A 20089-nucleotide genomic window follows, 5' to 3' on the forward strand; every position below is an offset into this window, starting at 1 on the left:
GGTAGGCCCAATCAAACGTGCGGGATAAAGGGGAGATCCACAACAAATAAAAATTAACGTTGCAAGGACGATCCTCGTGTGATTCGATGCCTTTTCGAAAAAAGTGGCAATGATACAACTAGACTCAGAGAAGGCTTTCTATAAGGTAGCGCACGAAATTCTCCTCACGGTCATGGAACACGCCAATGTGTGGGTTATATTCTATTAGAAGGGGTAAAGATGTGCTACCGTGAAGCCTCGAGGCAAGATGTAGTTAATAAAATTCTGACTCGCCGCATTAACATCAGGTCGGGCGTAAAACAAGGATGTGCTCTTTCCTCTCTACTTTTTGTAATATTTTTAGAACCGTTTTGCTTTAGTGTGATGCATCTTAATAATGCTAAAGAATTTACGGGGTACTTGAGCGAAATAAAATTACCTACGCAGATGACATTGTAATGTTTTGTGAAGATAAGCGAAGTGTAGGCTACGCGGTAGAAGTGACCACAAAGTTTTGTAGAATGACTGTCAGTGCAGTAAACTGGAAAAATCGCTGGGTTTGTCGAATGGCAGCTGGGAAGGAATTCCACTTCGTTTCGAAAACATGACATTGACCGTGACATCGACGAAGTACCCTAACGTAGCTTTACAACTTACAGAAAGTACGCATATAAAGGGGACAGTTTTTAGTGAACGTGAAATACTTAACTACATACGCCGCGATGTTACCGCAACAACTCTCATGCAGATGGCGCGACGAGCTTTTATAGAATTCCTACGGAACGGCCGCAGGCGGACGCAATTAACCGGTTTATACGCGTGAAGGACACGTACCGGTCTACGCAGGGAGACATTAGTATGCGCTTCATTATGAAACAGCTGCAGCATGTCAGGCTACTTGTACTCAGCAGAGTGGCACAGTGGAAGCGTGCTGGGCCCCCAAACCAGAGGTCCGTTAATCAAAACCCCGCTCTGCTAGCTAATTTTTTTTTCGCTCACTATAATTCTTTCTTTCATAACGACGCCATTGTTGCACTTCTCTTCCGAACATGCTTTTTTTTTCTTCCCTCGCTTTTTTTCTTCAGTTTAAGAAGGAACTCGTCGCACTGGTTGACACGGTGTTTTTTCATAGGATGCATGTGTTTTTTTTTTCGTATGGACATTCTGTTACCCCTTGTTATTCTGTTGTCAGACTTCCGTAGCTTTCGCATATGACCTCTATGCCACTCCCTTCCCCCTTGGAATCATTTATTGGCTACACCACTTCGTGCAGAACTTGCATAAACTGCCTAAAATGCGCAACGTAGCAACAAATCGGCAAAACGCATCATTAGTTAAGTTACCTTCCAAAACTACACCCGCATCACGATTCGATAAAAAGTTAAGATACCACAAGAAAAAAAATAGCGCAGTCGACAGGATTCGAACCTGTGCGGGGAGACCCCAATGGATTTCTAGTCCATCGCCTTAACCACTCGGCCACGACTGCAAGACGGCCAAGCGCCATCTATTATTAAAAGGCTCCTTTTCGAATACCCATGATAACATCGTTCAACTTTCTTATTCTGATTGCCATCAATGAAGAAGCTGCACGGTTGGAGAGAAAGGTGAGCTTCTGCCCTCCCTTTTCTCCGTTTATGCATTTAAACCCCCTTCACACGGGTACGCCACGTTCATTTCTCTCAGACAGCGCGTTGAAACCAAGGTCGCCTTTGACGATTCGTCGTAATGAATGAGCGTCAAACAAATTTAGGAGCGAGTGTCCGTTTATTTAAAAAAAAAAAACGCCAAGGATGCTTTCAAGCCAAGGGTTAAAAATTTGCAATGCAGTTACACAACTCACCGACGCTGTAGTAAATGGAATCCCAGGGGAACTGCACTATAAAAGCTTGTATGTTTTGTGGCGTGAAATGCATAAAGCCAGTCTTAAGCTGATTATTTGATATGCCACATTGACGTGACCTTGATTGAAAAAAAACAGCACTCGAACAGGACGGAGATGAGAAGATATGAGACGATAAAATTAGGGCTCTGACTAAGAACCTTGTCTTATTGCGTTTGCACGCAGATAAATACAAGAAAATGCAATAGATGAACGTTCCGAAGAACAAGTTATCACTGAAACATGCCGATTTATACTTTCTAAAGGCTCTTCCTGTTATTTTTTTTGAAGCAATAGCAAAGCTACCCGGACACAATGATCTCCGCTTTACTGGATGCATATGACCCCAACAATTTCCCGTTGGCGTTGCTCAGAGTAATTGCATAGAATATCGCTATCCTTGAAGATTAGCTCACAATCACAATTCTTGCAGTGGTCTGTAAGGTGCCTACTAACAGACCCTTTTAGTGATTATTGATGTTTACGTCACCTTTCGTTTATGCATCAGTCCCTTTCACCGATAGCAAAGCTTCCGGAAGTGGGGGGAATCTTTTACAAAACGTTTCTTCCTGATCACCATTAGTCTTCTTTCAAAGGCTAAGTAGCTTGCGACGTGCGCTAAAAACATCTTTGACGCCGAATTTTTGCGACATTTTCTTTAAATTGCGCGTCACTTTATGAACATACGCAATGACCAGGGTGGTTTGTTAAAAGAAATCTTTTTTTTTTCATTTTTACAGTGAAAGCTGTTATGAGATGCTTTTTTCGGGTCACGCACAGTTGCTGTTGTCCGCTGCCACCGCCAAGCCGGTGTCCGTAACAACATCACGCGAAAATAACAAAAAAAAAACCTTGCATCAATCACACAGTAGGGCTTAAAACCGGGTCCGCTGTGTTCCAGCCCAATTTTCTACCACTGAGTTTCGCCGGTGCTAGTAACTTGCTGTCAAACGTGCATTAGGCAGGCATGACCTAGCACCATTAGCACAGTGGGGCTCAAACTCGGGTCCACTGGGTGACAGCCCAGTATTCTAACACTGAGCTACACCGGTGCTTGCGTCTTGTTGTCTAACTGTCCTTAGGCAGACTTGATGTCGGGAAAGCAATCCCGTTAACACGACTTATAAGGCATTTTAAAACAGCGAAAGAACAAGCAGTCGTCGCACAATGCGAATAGCGTAACGAGTGGGCTGTCCAATGGTCGAAGCCATTACAAAAGCTTGTTCTCTTTCCCCTAATAACTCTGGCGCATACCCACTACAGCCGTAATTCCTCATAGTCCTCAGCCACTGCATGGACAATTGGCATGAAATTCCTATTTATAAAAATTCCTAAAGTGCTTACGGATACCACGCTTCTCACAAGAATGACGAAAAATAGCATAGCGAATACCGGCATACTACCCAAATGTTTATAATTAATGCCCTAGTGGGCACCAAGCAAATGTACTTTAAGTAGTTAACCAATGAGCGTCGTGAAGAGGCTGTGAAAGGCCGCTCTCCCAGCTTTCGCTTTGACAATGCTACCGCCAGGCCTGCCGCACAGGCCCGGTGATTTAAAAACGATAGTCCTTCTTGGGGACCTTCGATGCAAAAATTTTGGTCTGTCTGTCTGTCTGTCTGTCTGTCTGTCTGTCTGTCTGTCTGTCTGTCTGTCTGTCTGTCTGTCTGTATTTTTGTCTGTTTGTCCACTCTTACCGGCATTGTGTATTTGAAACGGTCGACCACATTCGCAGCGACCACCAATGTTGCTCAAGGTTGAGCGTTTATGCTTGTGTAATTACCAATTAAAAATCAATTATTGCGCATGTCTGGGGCACCATAACCACACGCATATATTCTGCATATGCATCTCTTACTAGAAAATGCATACATAAGCAATATCAAGGACCGTAGCGCTTATCATGATGCGCTTACCATGCAACGCTTGCACGAAACGGGGAGTGTTTCCAACGCTTTGCTAAGACGTGTAGGTGGTGGCACCTTCCCGTCCCCACACGTTCTACAGCTTATCACCTCTGAGGTCACGATCTCCTGTTCACTAGACAGGCGATTTAATCAACTAAGCCAGGGCGCCCACGCTTCTTGGTATATGCGAAGCCTACTGTTGGAGGACAAAGAGTTTCGAAAAAGACCCACTTGAAGCGCGCGATGTGAATGAAAAAGCAGGGCGTTAGATGTATTGTCACCTTAACGCATTATGTGCATCACGCATGATATGCGCTGCGTGTGTCCGCCAGGCAGTGGAGCCACAACGACTGGAACACAAAGGCCCATGTGGCGACTGGCAGCCCATCAGTTCCGTTTCGTTTTTGGTTTTCCACTTACCTCGCTGGTAGCGTGACATTTTCTGCTGTCGCCAAGGAAGCCGAAGGCGAGATTTTTCATGTTCCGACACCTTGAGGAAAGGACCACTCGGACATCATTTTGAAAGAGACGTTTATTCGTTTCTTCTTTTCCTGTCCCTGCACCCCTGGTTTTTATCCCCTGAACCCCCATTGACACACTCTTAAAATCCACACGGAACACAGGAATGTCTCTCTCCTCGACTCCTGGTTGGCTGCCGTTGAAGGTGGCAGGCACGGAGTTCTTCCTCCTCGAATCTTCCTCGAAGAACCACCGCTTCTCGTCGCCGCTCAACTTCTTTCAATCCGATTCCCGGAACGTTCAACGTCCGGCGTCGACGAGCCGTGGGAATGACCTCCCGGGTACCTGCCTGCAACGCTGGGCTAACAGGCCATTAGTATTCGCCCCAAGATCAAGCTGAGTCGCCGCCTGGTGGCCACTGGCTTAAGCGCATCTAGTGTGGATTGCTCCCGGCGTCGTCTGCTATCCACATAGGCTAGCACGTGCGCGTACGTCATGCTCGTGCTCAAAGGGAGGTTTCTCCCACTCTGTTAGCTCAAGATTGACTGCCTGTACGTTTTCCCAGCACTGTCTACAGAAGCATTTGGCCTTAATTGCCTGTATACGTAACGCAATAAGATGAGGTCAAGCACTTGGCGAGAGTGATGTGTATCGTCGTCGTAGCCTCTCTTCGTGAGGATCATGTCAGTGTAGATGCCACTTTTTAGCTGAAGCCCATCGTAAAGTGCACTTGGTGTCGCCGCAAACATGGGGAATAATAAATATTGTGTGAATGCAGCCTTTTAGCGGCTCATGGATAAACTGAAATTTCGCATTGTTGTTGGGTGTCTACTTAAAGAATTTGTGGCGTTCTTGCTTATCGATATGCGACGAGCCTAAGGATTTCTTCTAATAACTTGTAATATCTTTTAATACCTTTTAATAACTAATAATATATCTTCTAATAGCTTCTTATATTATCGCTGAGCGAATTACAAGAAGGAGCGGAGGCAACTGCTACGAACGCAAGTCAATCACTTCTCGCCCTTTTTCGCGCAATAGGGAATAAAAAATGCATATAAACGATAGAGAAATTTATTACAGGGGTATCGACTTTTTTCATTTATAAAAACTTGCGAAAGCAAATAAATGCGAACACTCACATCAACCTCACTCCGTTCAACCGGATCTTAGCATGCCCGGCAACCGCTATACGAGCGTGCGTCTTCTTGGAAACCGAAACTAGCGCCTAGTTTCCGGGGCCTGGTAAGAAATGCTTCGCATTCATTACTAGCTTCTTGGCGGACACATGCAGCACATATCTTGCGTGATCTCCATAATCCATTAAGGTGAGAGTAGAGCTAGCACACTGTTTCTACATTCACGTCACGCGCCTGAAGTAGGTCATCCTCGAAACTCTCTGTACTTCAACGGTGGGTTCTGCATGCAGCGAAAAGTATGGAAGCCGTGGCTTAGTTGGTTAAAGCGCCTGTCTAGTAAACAGGAGATCGTGAGTTTGAATATCACCGGTGCCTTCACAGAGAGTTTTTCATTTCATTTTTTTAATCAGATCCATGGTACGATGGTCTTCAGTTACATTCTCTTGTTAACTGCCACTTTGGCGAAAAATGGTACATGGTCTTATGTAATAAGAAAAAGAGTTGTCATTATCCGCTGGAGTGAATGCTACTCGATTGCACATGCGTGAAACTGGAATGTAGATTTCTTTCTTCGTGGCTTCTAAAAGCACGAAGCTACTTTTGAAGTGTTTTTGAGGCCTAGGTAAATATACTTTATGCCTATCTTTCTTACTTATATGTTCTTCCGGCAGCTCGCAATTAACTTCAATGAATACGTCGCATAAGTAAAATGTGAAGAAAATGTTCAGAATAAACATTTCTAAAAAATGTAGCAGTACGTGGTTTCGATCCACGGACCTCTAAAGGACCCAGCGTGCTTCCACAGCGCCACTCTGCTGACTTTTTTTAATTGCTGCTTTAGGAATATATACACAAACACATTTTACAAAAAACAAATACAATTTCTCAAATATACACACAGGGAAAAAACCATCAGAGCCACATGGGCTGGTGTCGTCTACCTAAAATTTTTTCAAGGCTGCCAGAGGTTCCGACCTCGTCAGCCATTCTGGCACACATCCCTGTACTTTCGCCATTTCTATGAAAGCAGACATGCTTTGCCTGAAATAGATTCTTGCTGGCCTAGCATCCAGGTCGTAGTGATATCCAGCCATTCGTGCGCGCCATATACAGCGGAGCCCGGTCAACATCACCAGATCAAATTGGATTCCCTGATCAATCTTTACCGCCAGATACCTGATTCCATGTGATTCAAGTGGGAACTCCTTCTTTAAAATTCTTTAAGACGGCAGAAAAAAAACCCTTCCCAGCATGATCTATTGTTTCAGGATTCTTGGATATCAGGCAGTGTGATCGCCCTGGTGTGTAACAGCCCAGTTCCACTGTGGATGCATTTACTGATATCGTTCCTGTGTGTAGCTTACTGAAAAAAGTTTTCATCCCTGTAGGTACTTGAGTGTCTTTCATTCACTTCTGCAAATTTTTTTCCCGGTCTTCCACAGTATAACGCCCTCTTTAATGGCCCTGGAAATACAACGTCACATAAACCTCTGTATAGTTTTTCTTCTAACACTAGATACATAATAACGAACAAATAAGAAACGTACGCTATCTACCATTTCTTTGAGATAGCCACGCACAGTCCCCGGCATGCTATTATCAGTGGTGACGACGACATCTGGTAAGGCGTTGCTCAATCTGAGTAGGCATACCGAACGCAGAAAAGGATCACGGATGTCACGGATGAACAAGAATCTACTTACGACCTGTCTTACGAAAAGGTGTGCTTCCCGTACTTCACGCGCGTGGACAAATTAGTCCGGTTGCACCTTTCCCATTCGGAGCCCCATATAAAGACCGCGAACATTCTGTGCAGCCTTTGCACGTTGCTCCTCTAACAATGCAGCAGCTGCGTCACATACCACAGCTTCGTGATAAAAAAAAAACACGTTGCACGCAGTGGATCTAGCAAAAACAGACAGACAGGCTCGTGCCAACCTGTCTGCCATTTCTTTAATTTCTCTTGTTTGATGCGCCCAATACTCCTCGCTGCCTCAATCACTTTCATGGGGAATACCAAGCTACCTAGTCGGTGTTCCCATCACGCACACATTCGCGAAATACGCCAGTTTTAAGGCCATCTTTCATGCCACCAGCCGAGCGATTTCCCCCAGTTTACTCGGCTCCCTGTGACGTTGCAAAAATGCTTGACAACACTTATCCTTTCCTTAACACCTTCTTTGTTAGTACAAACACTGCAATTTCATCTGCATAAGGCAGCAGCTTGACTTCTGCTTGTGCGCGCATGTGCTGCTTACAGTGCAGTCTTTATCTCTCTTCCGTCTCTCCTCTCTATCTTTCATCTCCCACATCCACCTCCCATGCGCAGGGTAGCAAACCGGCTGCCTATAGACTGGTTAACCTCCCTGCTGTTCTTTTCTTCCTATTTTTCCTACCTTGACTTCTGCTGCCGCCAAATTGAAACCACTTATTTTATCGTTTCCATTGATTGCGAGACACAGCAATTCAATACAAATACAAAACAAAAGCGAACTGAGGGGGTGGCTTGGTCGCACAGAACGCATTAGGTGAATGGGGGCCCCGAAAGACTTATTAACAATTAAATGTGTTGTGCAGTTTTGGTGCAGTTCGGGTTCACCAAAGCCACTCCCTGCCTGATGATGGAACCACCATTCACATGATCTAAGATGACATACAAATTATCTTGCGCAACACAATGAAATGCTTTCTCCAGGTCTAGCTTGAGCACAGCAACGCCACGTAACGCTTCATCACAGCCCTCTAGCAGGCTTCGCATCCTGTGAATGTCAGTGGTATTAGTTCTACCTTTTATCCCACGCGTTTGATGTTCTACCACTATTTCTTTGATGACACCCTGAAGCCTCGCTGCAAGAACCTTCATAAAATTTTTGCAATTGAAATTGGTCAGCTATATGGGCCTATATGATGCAACTAGTTTGAGCTTTCCAGCTTCGTCAGTTTTAGGAATCAGTATTGTATGCGCATTGCTAAAAGAAGGCGGCAGAGTTTTCAGTTCGTACATTTCATTGAAAAGGTCGGTCAACAAAGGGGTCAGTTCAGTTTGAAACATTTTGTACCGGGCAGAAGTTAGCCCATCGGGTCCCGGTGATGTTCCAAGGTTCAAACGATTAATGGCGCGCTCAACTTCGCCTCCGGTTATTTTCCCTTCTAACGGCTCGATATTGTCGTCACTCAGCCGAGACATAAAATGCAGAAACTTTTCTTTAAACCCATCTACATTCGCTTGTCAAGCTGAAAAGAGTGTCTGATAATGAGCAAAAAAATGGCAGCATATCCACGGGGAGAGTGATGGAGAGTGGGGCGAAGCTTCCGCCCGTATATTCGTTATTGCTTCCGTCCGTCCATGCGTGTGTCTGTGTGACCGTTCGTGCGTCCATTCACCCGTCCGATAGTGCGTCTATTCGTTCTTCCGTCCCTGCGTCCCTTCATGCGTCCATCTATCCATGCTGCCATCCGTGCGTCCGTCCATGCATCTGTCTGCGTGTCCGTTCGTCTATCTAGTCAGCACTCCAAGTACCACCATCTCGCATCTTTTCATTATATATTCCGCATATTGAAGCACCGCCATCCAGTGTACATTCCGAGGACTAAACGAGAGGTGGCACACTTTCTTATGGCTTGCGCTTCGTGTCTACTTCCCAACTTTAACCACCTCGAGTTCATGGTATAGACTAGTTCACTGTATTAATGATACTGCGGCCCAGCGCTCGCTAAACATTTTTTAAAACCAAAGAGGTTACGCCCAGCATGTATAACCTAGCAACCCTTTCTTGTCAGATAGTGCTCAATGTACATACCAATGGCTGCTCATCGGGAATGAGAGACAGGAGAATTCGGCTTTTAGTAAACGCGCACGCTGCGAATTTTTTATGGTTCAACAACGCACAGGAGAAATCTCCAATCGGCACCACCTTGCAGGTCAAAGAGTAAGACTGGTTACGCACTACGACTACGACGAGGGACGAACGGGTGCCGCTTTAAGGAGCTTCGCTCCTAAAACGCGCGTTCCATGGTTCCATTGTCGCTCGCATATGTGCCTTTGCAATAAACCGTATCGATGTGATTACGCAGCCCCGGTGCTTTTTCCAGACCAAGTGCTCTTTTTTGGGGTGTCTCCACCGCTACTAGTTCTTTGGCACGAGCACGAACCCAGGCACCTTCGTAACGCTGCTTGTCATTTTGTTCAACTTTTTTCTTTTAAACTGCGCACCTCGTCTTTACAAGTCCCAGGCTCGTCACTTTCGAAGGCTATCAGCTGCTGCAGTGTTCTATTCAGACTTCTTTCGTTTATTTGTGCTTCAAGTTTAGGGATCTCGATGTGTCCAGCGCTTTCATTTTTACTTTCTGTTTTAGACAATCTCATGTCTCTGCGATAGTTTCTGTACCTTCCATAATCATTTAATTAATAACAGCGTGTACATCTTATACAAACCACTCATCGCTTAGCAATGACGAGTTTAGTTTCCATAACTATCCATTAAAATTATTTCTTTGGTGTTTCAAACCTATGCGACTGACAACCAAGCAATGATCCGAAAAAGACACTGGAACTACAGTGAAGCCATGGCATTTTGCATAATGTCAAGCGATAAGTACATGTGCCGTAACCGCACATGACTAGTGCCTAGAAATCAGGTGTACATGACTTCCCAGTTCGCTTCGATGCATTTGTACACGTCGTCTATGTCATGGTCACTAAGTATTTTCTTCACACATCACTGCTTTTGTCACGAATGCCAGTACCACTGCTTCTATCACGAGCATTTAAAACACATTTGAAATCACCTAACAAAACAACCCGCTTATCGCACTTCGTCCACTGGAACAGATTCGAAAAAAATTTAACACGCTCTTCTACACAATTTTGAGCATATATGCATATTACACAAAAATCTCAATATTAACTCTTCCTGACTGACATGAAAATACGCTTTGGACAACAAGGGCCTGCAATTTCATTACAAAAAGGCCACACCCTGTGGATGTTCCTGCGGCACGGGTAACGACTGCATAGTATCTCTCAGTGAAGCGGCGCACCATGCTCCCGGTGTCTTCTCTCCATCTACCTTAGTTTCCTGGATGGCTAGGACGTCTATGTCTTGGTGAGTGACCAACCATAATAGGGACTTTGCCTACGCCTAGCCGCCAACCCTCTCACGCAAAGCGTAGCTATGCTAAGGGACACGGTTGGTGCCATGGCGATTGATATACGGTGAAGGAGTAAGCCCAGAGCATGGTGCTTACCTTTCACGACCAGCCACCGGCGAGTCACCTGCAGGACCATCCTGCCTTCCAGCGTTCTTCTAGGGGCGAAGCTCCTTAGGGCGTGGGTCTGTCCATCGCATGTATGGATGTAGTAGTATGTAGACATAGGTGACACATACCTGCGCTAGACCGGGTATATGCCTCTGGGGATGCGAGATCGGAGATGGCGATATTTGGAGTGTTCACAACATGGACGCATTAACGGATGGACAGACAGACTAGCAGACGGGCGAACGGATGGATAGACCCGTGGACGTACGGACGGATGGACGCACGAACAGACAGACAGACAGACAGACAGACAGACAGACAGACAGACAGACAGACAGACAGACAGACGGAATGCCGAACTCACGGATGGACGCATGGACAGATGGACGGACGCATGGATGGATGCACGAATGGTCGCGCGGACGGACGGAAGCAAGAACGAATGGACGGACGGAAGCGCAGACGGGCTGACAGACGCTTCGCCCCACTCATCATCATTAACTTCGTCGATATGCTGTGACTTATGTTTGCCTGGTCCGGAAGTCTCTGGTCCGAATTGTTGTTCTGTATCGGCTTCAAACACCCCCGCCTTCTTTTATGCGTCTTTCCAGGGAACTCCTCGCGGTTAAACGTCGACGTCTTGCCATTTTCACTTATCTCGTCGCGCACCCGTTTTAGCGTTGCACTGGTGACAGTAATTTCTTCGCTGCCCAACGCCTCTCCCTGGGACGCTGCTGCGTCGACCTTGACCGTGGGCACTCCTCCCTTCTAGGCACGTTCAGGCTCGTCCACGGATGGTGTGATAAAAATTGGACACGCTCTTTTACACAGTTCGGCACATTGACACAAACGACTGCAATTTTCATCTCGCCCGCACGCCCCATCGTCCCAGAAAAGATGCGTTTGTGTTGGGAGGACGGCATCCAGCGACTAACGACGTACCGAAACGGGCACACATGTGTTCGAGGAAAAATAAATAACCTCGAGAGGCGACGGGACGTCCCGAAAGAGTTTTGCCTGCTTCGAAATCGGCAGTTGACGTGCAACCAGCAAGGAGTACGGTCGTCGGTGTTGCGAGGCTCGCAAAAGCGGCGAGCATGGAGTGACCCGCGCAACGTATTGAGACGGCTGCAATACCGGGCATCCTCGTCGTCTACTAAGCTGGCGAGATCTTCAGCGGCACCCGTCAACTGCCCTACGTGTACCAAGGGTTGACCTGGTTCATATAGAACTTTTTATTGGGATTTTTTTTCAACTGGTATTTTATTATAACCAGCTTTTCGATCATTGTAGTTATGCGCGCTGCGTCGCACGTAGACGTTCCGAAGCACGAGCTTGAGCTTTTTTTCGTAGTTTTTCTTTCTATCTCTTATTGTCACCATAATGGTATTTTAGTAATATTCCGCATATTGGTCTTTTGTCTGTACCCGTTGTACTGTTGTTTTTTAGAGCATAGGTTGTTATATAGCTGTTGTTTCCATCGCGCGAACTTTCATTGTTTCCTATTAGGTTATTTTCGTATTTTCCTTGCTATTGTTCCGGTTTTATTCAAACTCTTCATTGTGTTTAATCAAGAGTCAGTGTCTGCTCTATGAGTACGTCGGTCAGGATCATACACCACCACAAGTGCAACCCCGCACGGGTCGAACGACCTGCAAATAAATTTGAGATGTACCACTTCAAGGCCTTTCAGGCGTCGCAGGCCGAAGCGTAATGTGGAAGCCTGTGAGTCTTCCGCATGTCGATGTAAGATCGGCGGGGCTTAGCCCGAAGTGTGTGACATTACCTGGCATCCACAACAGGACAGGCCGACCGCGTGGTGATGTGTGAGAGACGACTGACGTAACTCTGAGCGTTGCATATGCAGACGTCTTATTATTGTTTTGTTGGTAGACAACTGTTGTAACAATGGACGGCACGGTGTTTAATAAGCTGATTGAACGGGTTTTGTAGGCCATCGGCTTTTTCATTTCGTCAAAAAAGAACGAAATAGATGGAAAGAGGAACGTGTTGCTGAACGAAAGTGGTATATGCAAAATATGCAACTCAAGATGGAACGACAAAAAGAGCGGTCCAGACTCAGAATACAACAAGCGAAGGAGCGCTTGAAACTAGCACTGCTCACTACGCCGTTGGACCCCTGCCCAGGCTCTGGACTTTCCAATAGCGCGACCGTTCGTGCCCCGAACAAGTTGGTGCAGTCATACCATGAGTACGTACAGTTATTGCGCCATAAAATTGAAAGCAGGCGGTGCAAATTTGTGGCATTAGATGTAATGCACGGAAGGTGCAAAGAGCCCAAGTGCACTGAACCGTTACGAGCCGGGCTTAACGGTAATACTTCTGATGCGAACAGCAGGTTCATCACTGCACCAAGTTTGTTAGCTGCCGAAAGTCCTGTGGTGGCCACAGAGGCTATTGAAGGCCTCGGTGATGTCGACGAGGGGCTGTGCCGGCAAAGTCTTGAAGATACAGAAAGGTCATCTATAATTGACTTGGCACGATTCCCGTGTTTGTTCGTCGCCGTGGCAGCTGACAGGTGTGAAGTTCGTAGTACTACTGGCCCGGCAGACGATAACCATGGTAGAGCGAGGGGGGCAGAGTAGTGTGCTGACGTCCACTGTGAGTTGAGCAGTGTAGTTGCAAGTAGTTTTCTCAGGGCTGAGCAGCGCAGCCCTGACACCGTCACTTGCATAGTTCCGCCGTCGGCCACGTTGACCGCATGTCAGAATGCCAATGATTTAAGAAGAAATCACCCCAGCTGTGTGGACAGTACAGCAGTTCAGATCAACCAGACTAGTTCTGCTTGAGATGTGATAAGAGCAGGGTTCTCAAAAGAGAGGACTGAGCAACATGCACATAGAAAAAGGCGCCGAGAAATCAAGAGAGTAACGAAGTTTGCAAATCAACCAACAAAATCGAGAACGGTCAAATGGCAATCAACGCAACGAAATCTTTGTTTGGGTTTTGTGGCATTCGCCAGTCGAGTGGGCCCCCATTATCCAAACCGCCCGACTTCCAGAGGGGTGAGGCGGGCATTTGTTCCCAGGGCTAGGAGGAGCCAACCTCCACCCGTCCATTGTTGTGTTGGAGGAACGGAATGCATAGAAAAGGAGCGCAGTTTGCTGGACGACGCGACGTGGTAAAGAGGCCCATTTCCGTAGAATGCTACGTAAACGATGGCGTGCTGCCATGGGGCAAGCTGACGGGACACAGCCGTAGTTTTTGCGACCGTCCTGTATATTGTTTTCTTTTGTTTGTGAAAACGGGTCCGAAAAATCGACCGCATCGAGCGCGTGTCAAAGTTAGGAGTTATGCTTCGTCAGGTGAACGCTACTAAATCACAAGTTTTTGAAAAACAGTGCTCACATTTTTTTACTTGCTTTTCGAATTGCTGATGAGCTTAGCGGTCTCCTTAAATACAACGTTTTCGAGTGTTTTTTTGTATTTGTTTCTCTGTGAGATGACCCTTTGTTAAACCCATTGCTGCGCTTGCAGTTCTCTAAGCTTTGTTTTAGAAATTTTAATTGATTTTCGTATGCAAAGGTAAACTTCTTTGAGAGACTCTTATCAAGTTACCTCTGCGTTCTAGGTCTATCACGGCACGTCTGCGTGCTAAACGTGGCGAGATATTCTTTAAAGCTTTTGATTTTTTAATGAAGCGCATCGGTGCGTGACTAGTACTAAGCAGACACACAAATTGCATCTTGGACAACAAATTGCCTTTGTTTTCATTTATTCTGTTTTAAGGCATCTCAATATTTGATTTTTCTATACTGCTGATAGCGTGTACGTTTGAATATGTGGCATCAAAGAAGGCTTCCGTGCCTTAGCTTTAAAGTGAGCAGTATTTTAGTCAGTTTATTTTTGTATGTGTGTGGCCATGGCCTAGCGTGCGAGATAGGACTTTTGTCATAGTGTGACAGTGGAGTGCGGTGCGTCTTAGATTCTGTGTGGTGTCGCCCGCGTCAGTGAAATGGTGCGCGAAAAAGAAAACGCATTCGTGGACGACCAGGACACCGAAAGCTCTCTAACAGTGCGCGTTTGTGATCTCCTTGAATATTACGCAGCTATTTTCATTTAATTTTATTTATTTACCTTCAATTGCACATAGTTTTACAAAGGGGAGTGGGGTACAAAAGAAATAATAAGCTATAAACAAAAGCAAACATAGCATCAAAGTAATAAAGATTACAAGACATGCAAATTTGATGTTAGGCAATGCACTGAATGTATGTGTAAGTACCATCAGAAACATGGGGGAACAGAGTACAATAATATAATTGTACATTATACACTTCACGCGTCATCACGTAAGTACTCCTGTATTGTAGAAGAAAACAAGTCATGATTTGACATGGAAACCATGTCAAAGCATGACATGCTTTTGTGGCCCCTTCGTTATTCGCTGTTTTAGTTGCCGAAGCATACGTCCTCATACAGTCCGCCTCGACGTGCCCGAAGCGTATACAGCGGGAGCAGAGGGGCACCTTGCACTCGCGATGGACGTGGCCAGTACCTTGAGAACTTTGGGAACCATATTCTTGAGAAAGGGGCTATGTCACAAACGACTGCAATTTTCGACTCGCCCGCACGCCCCATCGTCCAAGGAAGGGTGCTTTTGTGTGGGAGGACGATATCCGGCGACTAACGACGCAGCAGCGGCGCAACCGCGTTTTCCCTACACCTGTCCCGAAAGGAGCACACATGTGTTCGAGGAAAAAAGAATGACCTCAAGAGGGGACGGGACGTCCCGAAAGAGTTTTGACTGCTTCGAAATCAGCAGTTGACGTGCAACCAGCAAGGAGTGCGGTCGTCGGTGTCACGAGGCTCACGTAGGCGACGAGCGTGGAGTAACCCGCGCAACGTATTGAGACGGCTGCAATACCGGGCATCCTCGTCGTCTACTAAGCTGGCGAGATGTTCAGCGGCACCCGTCAACTTCCCTACGTGTGCCAAGAGCTGGCCTGGTCCATATAAAACTTTTTATTGCGATTTTTTCCAACTGGAAATTTATTATCAACAGCTTTTCAATAATTGTAGTTGTGTGAGCTGCGTCGCACGTAGAAATTCCGAAGCGTGAGCATGACCCTTCGTAAACATTTCTTTGTAACCCTTTTTGATTTCTATCATGTCATCAATTTATTAACATTCCACATTGTTACCACTTGTACTACTTGTAATGTTCTTTTAGAGAATAGAATGTTTTGTAGCTGTTCTCTTCATCACGTGTTAGTGTTTTTCTTTGTTATTTTTCGTGATCTCCTTGCCTTTGCCCTTGTTTTAATTGAATGCTTGTTTGTGTTTAGGCAAATGTCCGTGTCTGCTCTATGAGCCCGTTGGTCAAGCTCATACATTATCTCACGTGCGAACCCGCGGGTAAACCGACTTGCTAATGAACTTGAAATGTACCACTTCGAGGCCTTTGAGGCGTCGCAGGCCGTAGCGTAAAGTGGAAGCCTGCGAGTCTGCCACACGTCGATGTTAGATTGGTGGGGCCTAACCCGGAGTGTGTGACATGCATATATGCATAATACACGGAATTGTACGTTACGAAATACAAAATCACAATAAAACCTTTTTCTGGCTGACATTAAAATACGCTTTCGACGACAAAGTCCTGCAATTTTCTTACAAAAAGGAAACAGCCCACGAACGTTCCTATGGCATGGCTAAAGACTGCATAGTATCTCTCAGTGAAACAGCGCGCCATACTCCTGGTGCCCTCCTCTCCGTCAACATTAGTTTGCTAGACGGCTAGGACATCTATGTCTCGGTCATGATCAACCGTGAGAGCAGACTTTGCCTACGCCTAGCCGCCAACCCTCTGACGCTAAGCGTAGCTATGCTAAATGACAAGGTTGGTGCCATGGTGACTTATATACGGTGAAGGTGTAGGCCCAGAGCATGGCGCTTACCTTTCACGACCAGCCACCAGCTAGCCACCTCCACGATCATCCTGCTTTCCGGCGTTCTTATTGTTTGGCTGGTCCGAAAGTCTCTGGTCCGCATGAATGTTCGTTTTCGGCTTCAAATTCCACCGCCTTCCTTGAGCAGTCTTTCCAGGGGGCTCCTCGCTGTTGACCGTCGACGTCTTGATCTCGTTGCGCACACGCTTTAGCGTGGCACTGGTGACACTCACGTCCTCGCAGTCCGACGGTTCTCCCTGGGCCTCTGTGTCATCGACCTTGACCGCGGGCACCCCTTCCTTCAAAGCACGTTCAGGATCGTCCGCTGACGGTGCGATGGCAGGTGCCGTCCAGTTCCGAGGAGCCTCGGCCTCCTTGCTTTCATCACCCGACGATGAGTGTCCGGTTTTCGCAAGGACCACTGGGTTGCGGGTTCCTTCAGCGGCTTCCTCCGTCTCGGCCACGTCCATGACGTGCTCGGCCACCCCTTCGTTCTTCGCTGTTCTAGTTGCCGAGGCATACGTCCTCACACAGTCCGCCTAGACGGGCCCTAAGCATCTACAGCGGGAGAAGAGAGGGACCTCGCACTCGCGATGGACGTGGCCAGTACCTTGGAAACACACGCACCACATTGAACGGCCATGCGCCGCGAATAAGGCCAACTCTCCGTCGACATGAAGTGGATGAGGGAGGCGTTCAACGTTGTAGCCACCCTTGAGCTTGGGTAGCACCGTCATTGTCATGGAACACTGGTCGGCCATTTCAAGGATGCGCCACGTCTCACACCTCCCTTCCACCACTTTTCCGAAGTTGACAAAAGCCGTTTTTACGTCTTCATCACTTACACAGTGGAGCAGCCAGCGCAGCCTTAGCTTCACCAGCTCATCCTGCGGGTCAACGACGACGCAACGTCGCCCCTTCACCCGATGCTGTTTCAGCGCAAGTAGGCGTTTTTGTGGGAGCCGCGTCATTGAAGGTCACCGCCCACAAGTGATTGATCTGATGAGCGTGGAGACTCACCACACCAGGCAGCAGGCTTGTCGGCGTAATGACATCCCGGAAATTCTCGACATTGTAGGGCCTGGCTCTGACATCCACGTGCAAAAACACGGTGTTAGTAACAAGCATTAGCTTAGTCATCTGAGGCAAAATAAAGTGATAATTGTCATCCTTGTTCCTGTTTCTGCGCTCCATAGTGGCCGCTGTAGCCGCTCAGCGGGAGCGCATGACTTTGGGAACCGTTCAGCTTGGTTGCCGAAAGCAGAATGCGCCACTCTTTTGACTAGACACCGGTAAACTCGGAGTAGCTGCAAAAGCATACGCGGTTGGGGTGGTTCGATAATGCAGATTTCATGACAGATCTTTGGGTTTGTCACTTGCGCTGTCTTCCCATCAAGTCATGTAGCAGTTGCGACCTTGGATTGGTCATATAAAGCAGTTGTTTCGTCACGATATCCACACCTTTCTCGGTTATATATAAATTATGGTTGTTTCTTACCGTGTAGAAAATTGGAAACACGGTATTTTCAACCCTGTATTGCCCACTGTATCATACTTGATACATGAAATATAATATCTCAATTAGGCTACATGAAGCTACTATAGATGTCATGATAAGGAGCTCTTGCACATTCGTCCTTTTATGAAAAAAGTGGAGTGACTTATATATTATATGATATTAGTTATTTATTTGCAATTAGTACCAATTAGGTTATGGCTCGAATAAAATTTCATTCATATTTCTCTTAAAGTGAACTGTACAAGAAAAGGAAAAACAGCCAGCGTTTTCTCGCAATTTTTCTGAAGGCTTCACTTCTCAGCTTTCACTTAACACGAGGACGCGGGGAAGCGATCATGCAAAACGCCTCCGAGCGCTCGTGCAGTACTCAGTCGTTTTCGTTCGCTCGTTTTGCAAATACGACTAGACATATGGCGCCACTTCTCAGGGCTTCGTGAAATCAACTCATCCCTAATGTTGCAAGGCAAATTTGTACACGCGGATATGGAACTGGGCTGACCTGTCGCCTTTCAAACAACGGAACCTAATTGGTTACCCAGGGACCAAAGAGGATAGATGCGGCGTACTAAATGCGAAGCATTTCTTGGTGAACTTCAGTCACATTGACCGAATCAATCAATCAATCAATCAATCAATCAATCAATCAATCAATCAATCAATCAATCAATCAATCAATCAATCTACCTAGCTAGCTAGCCTGCTACGGCTTTTTGTTCTCCTGGGCAATATCGAAAATGGTATCTATACCAAAATTTATATTCCATAACATGACTGTATGACGAGCTTAGGTGACTAGTCATTACGTGAAAGTCATGAAATTTATGTCATGAATGTCAAGATTTACATGTCGCGGTCTTGATGGTCTTGTGGTTTCGTTCATATGACATATTGCAAAACTCATATGGTATGACATGACTGCATGGCGAACATAAGTGACAGGCTCCAATGTAGAAATCACGACATACAAGTCATATAAGTCATGACTGCTCGCTACGCTCAATGTGAGCTTGCGTCGTATCACTAACAACACATATACTAAATTTGTTGTAGTTATGGCATGCTTGTGATGTAAGAACACGACTACATGCCATGCTCATAAGTGCGCTCGTGGGTGTTTCGCGAGCTTCACATATACGATTTTTGTACTACGTGGCGTTAATGGTGACGAACGTATGTGACTGGTTCGTTGCTTGGAACAATTTTATTCAGGTCCGGCGGGACGTGCCCTAGAACACAGCTGGTGCAAAAATGATAATCATGGTTTCTCATAATCATATGGTGGTTTTGGGATGTCATATCCTACATATCAATCAATCAGTCATGATAATCATGACATGCGTATCATGTAAAAACATTACTACATGCTAGGCTTCAGGTGCGCTCACGGTCGTTTAGATAGCTTCACATATACCGAATTTGGTATTACGAGACGTGAACGAATGACAAAAGTAAATGACTGTTTCAAACATGATAGTCATGACATGCGTGTTATGTAAAACATGGCTACATGACATGCTCATGATGAGGTCACGGCCATTTCGCTAGCTTCACCTATACTAAGTTTTATGTGACGTGAATGATTTATTGATATCATATGTGGGGTTTTGCGTCCCAAAACCTTCATGATGAAACAAGCGCTAAAAATACACGCACTCTGAGAGGACACAGACAAGCGCTTACTAGCAACTGAAAAATGTTATTTCGAAGCGAACAAGAATAAATATATCACACGCATAATCATGAATTTTTACCAACACGCGCAATTGGCAGTCGTCCCGAAACCGCCATATGATTATGAAAGACGCCGTAGTGGAGGGCCACGGAAATTTCAACCACCTAGGGTTCTGTAACGTGCACCCAAATCTGAGCACACGGGCAACACAATGAAGCGCACACATGCAAGGCGCAAATATGATAGTCATCAGATGTAAGTAATGTACGACATGATTTATGGCCACCTGGTAACGTTGTGTTGATTTTAAATAGACATATCAACCTTGCTCATTCGTGCTTCGCACATCATCGATCTGCACTAT

At 46.1% G+C, this 20089-nt stretch overlaps 1 non-coding gene across 1 annotated transcript; it reads right to left on the minus strand.

Annotated features, from left to right (window-relative positions):
* Nucleotides 1–1386: 1386 nt before the first annotated feature.
* TRNAS-AGA (transfer RNA serine (anticodon AGA)) lies at nt 1387–1468 on the minus strand. Its single transcript has one exon. It is a non-coding gene; the product is annotated as a tRNA-Ser (tRNA).
* Between the last annotated feature and the right edge of the window lie 18621 nt (nt 1469–20089).

The sequence above is a fragment of the Rhipicephalus microplus genome, chromosome 5, assembly GCF_043290135.1.
Source record: "Rhipicephalus microplus isolate Deutch F79 chromosome 5, USDA_Rmic, whole genome shotgun sequence".
NCBI classification, from domain to species: Eukaryota; Metazoa; Arthropoda; class Arachnida; order Ixodida; family Ixodidae; genus Rhipicephalus; species Rhipicephalus microplus.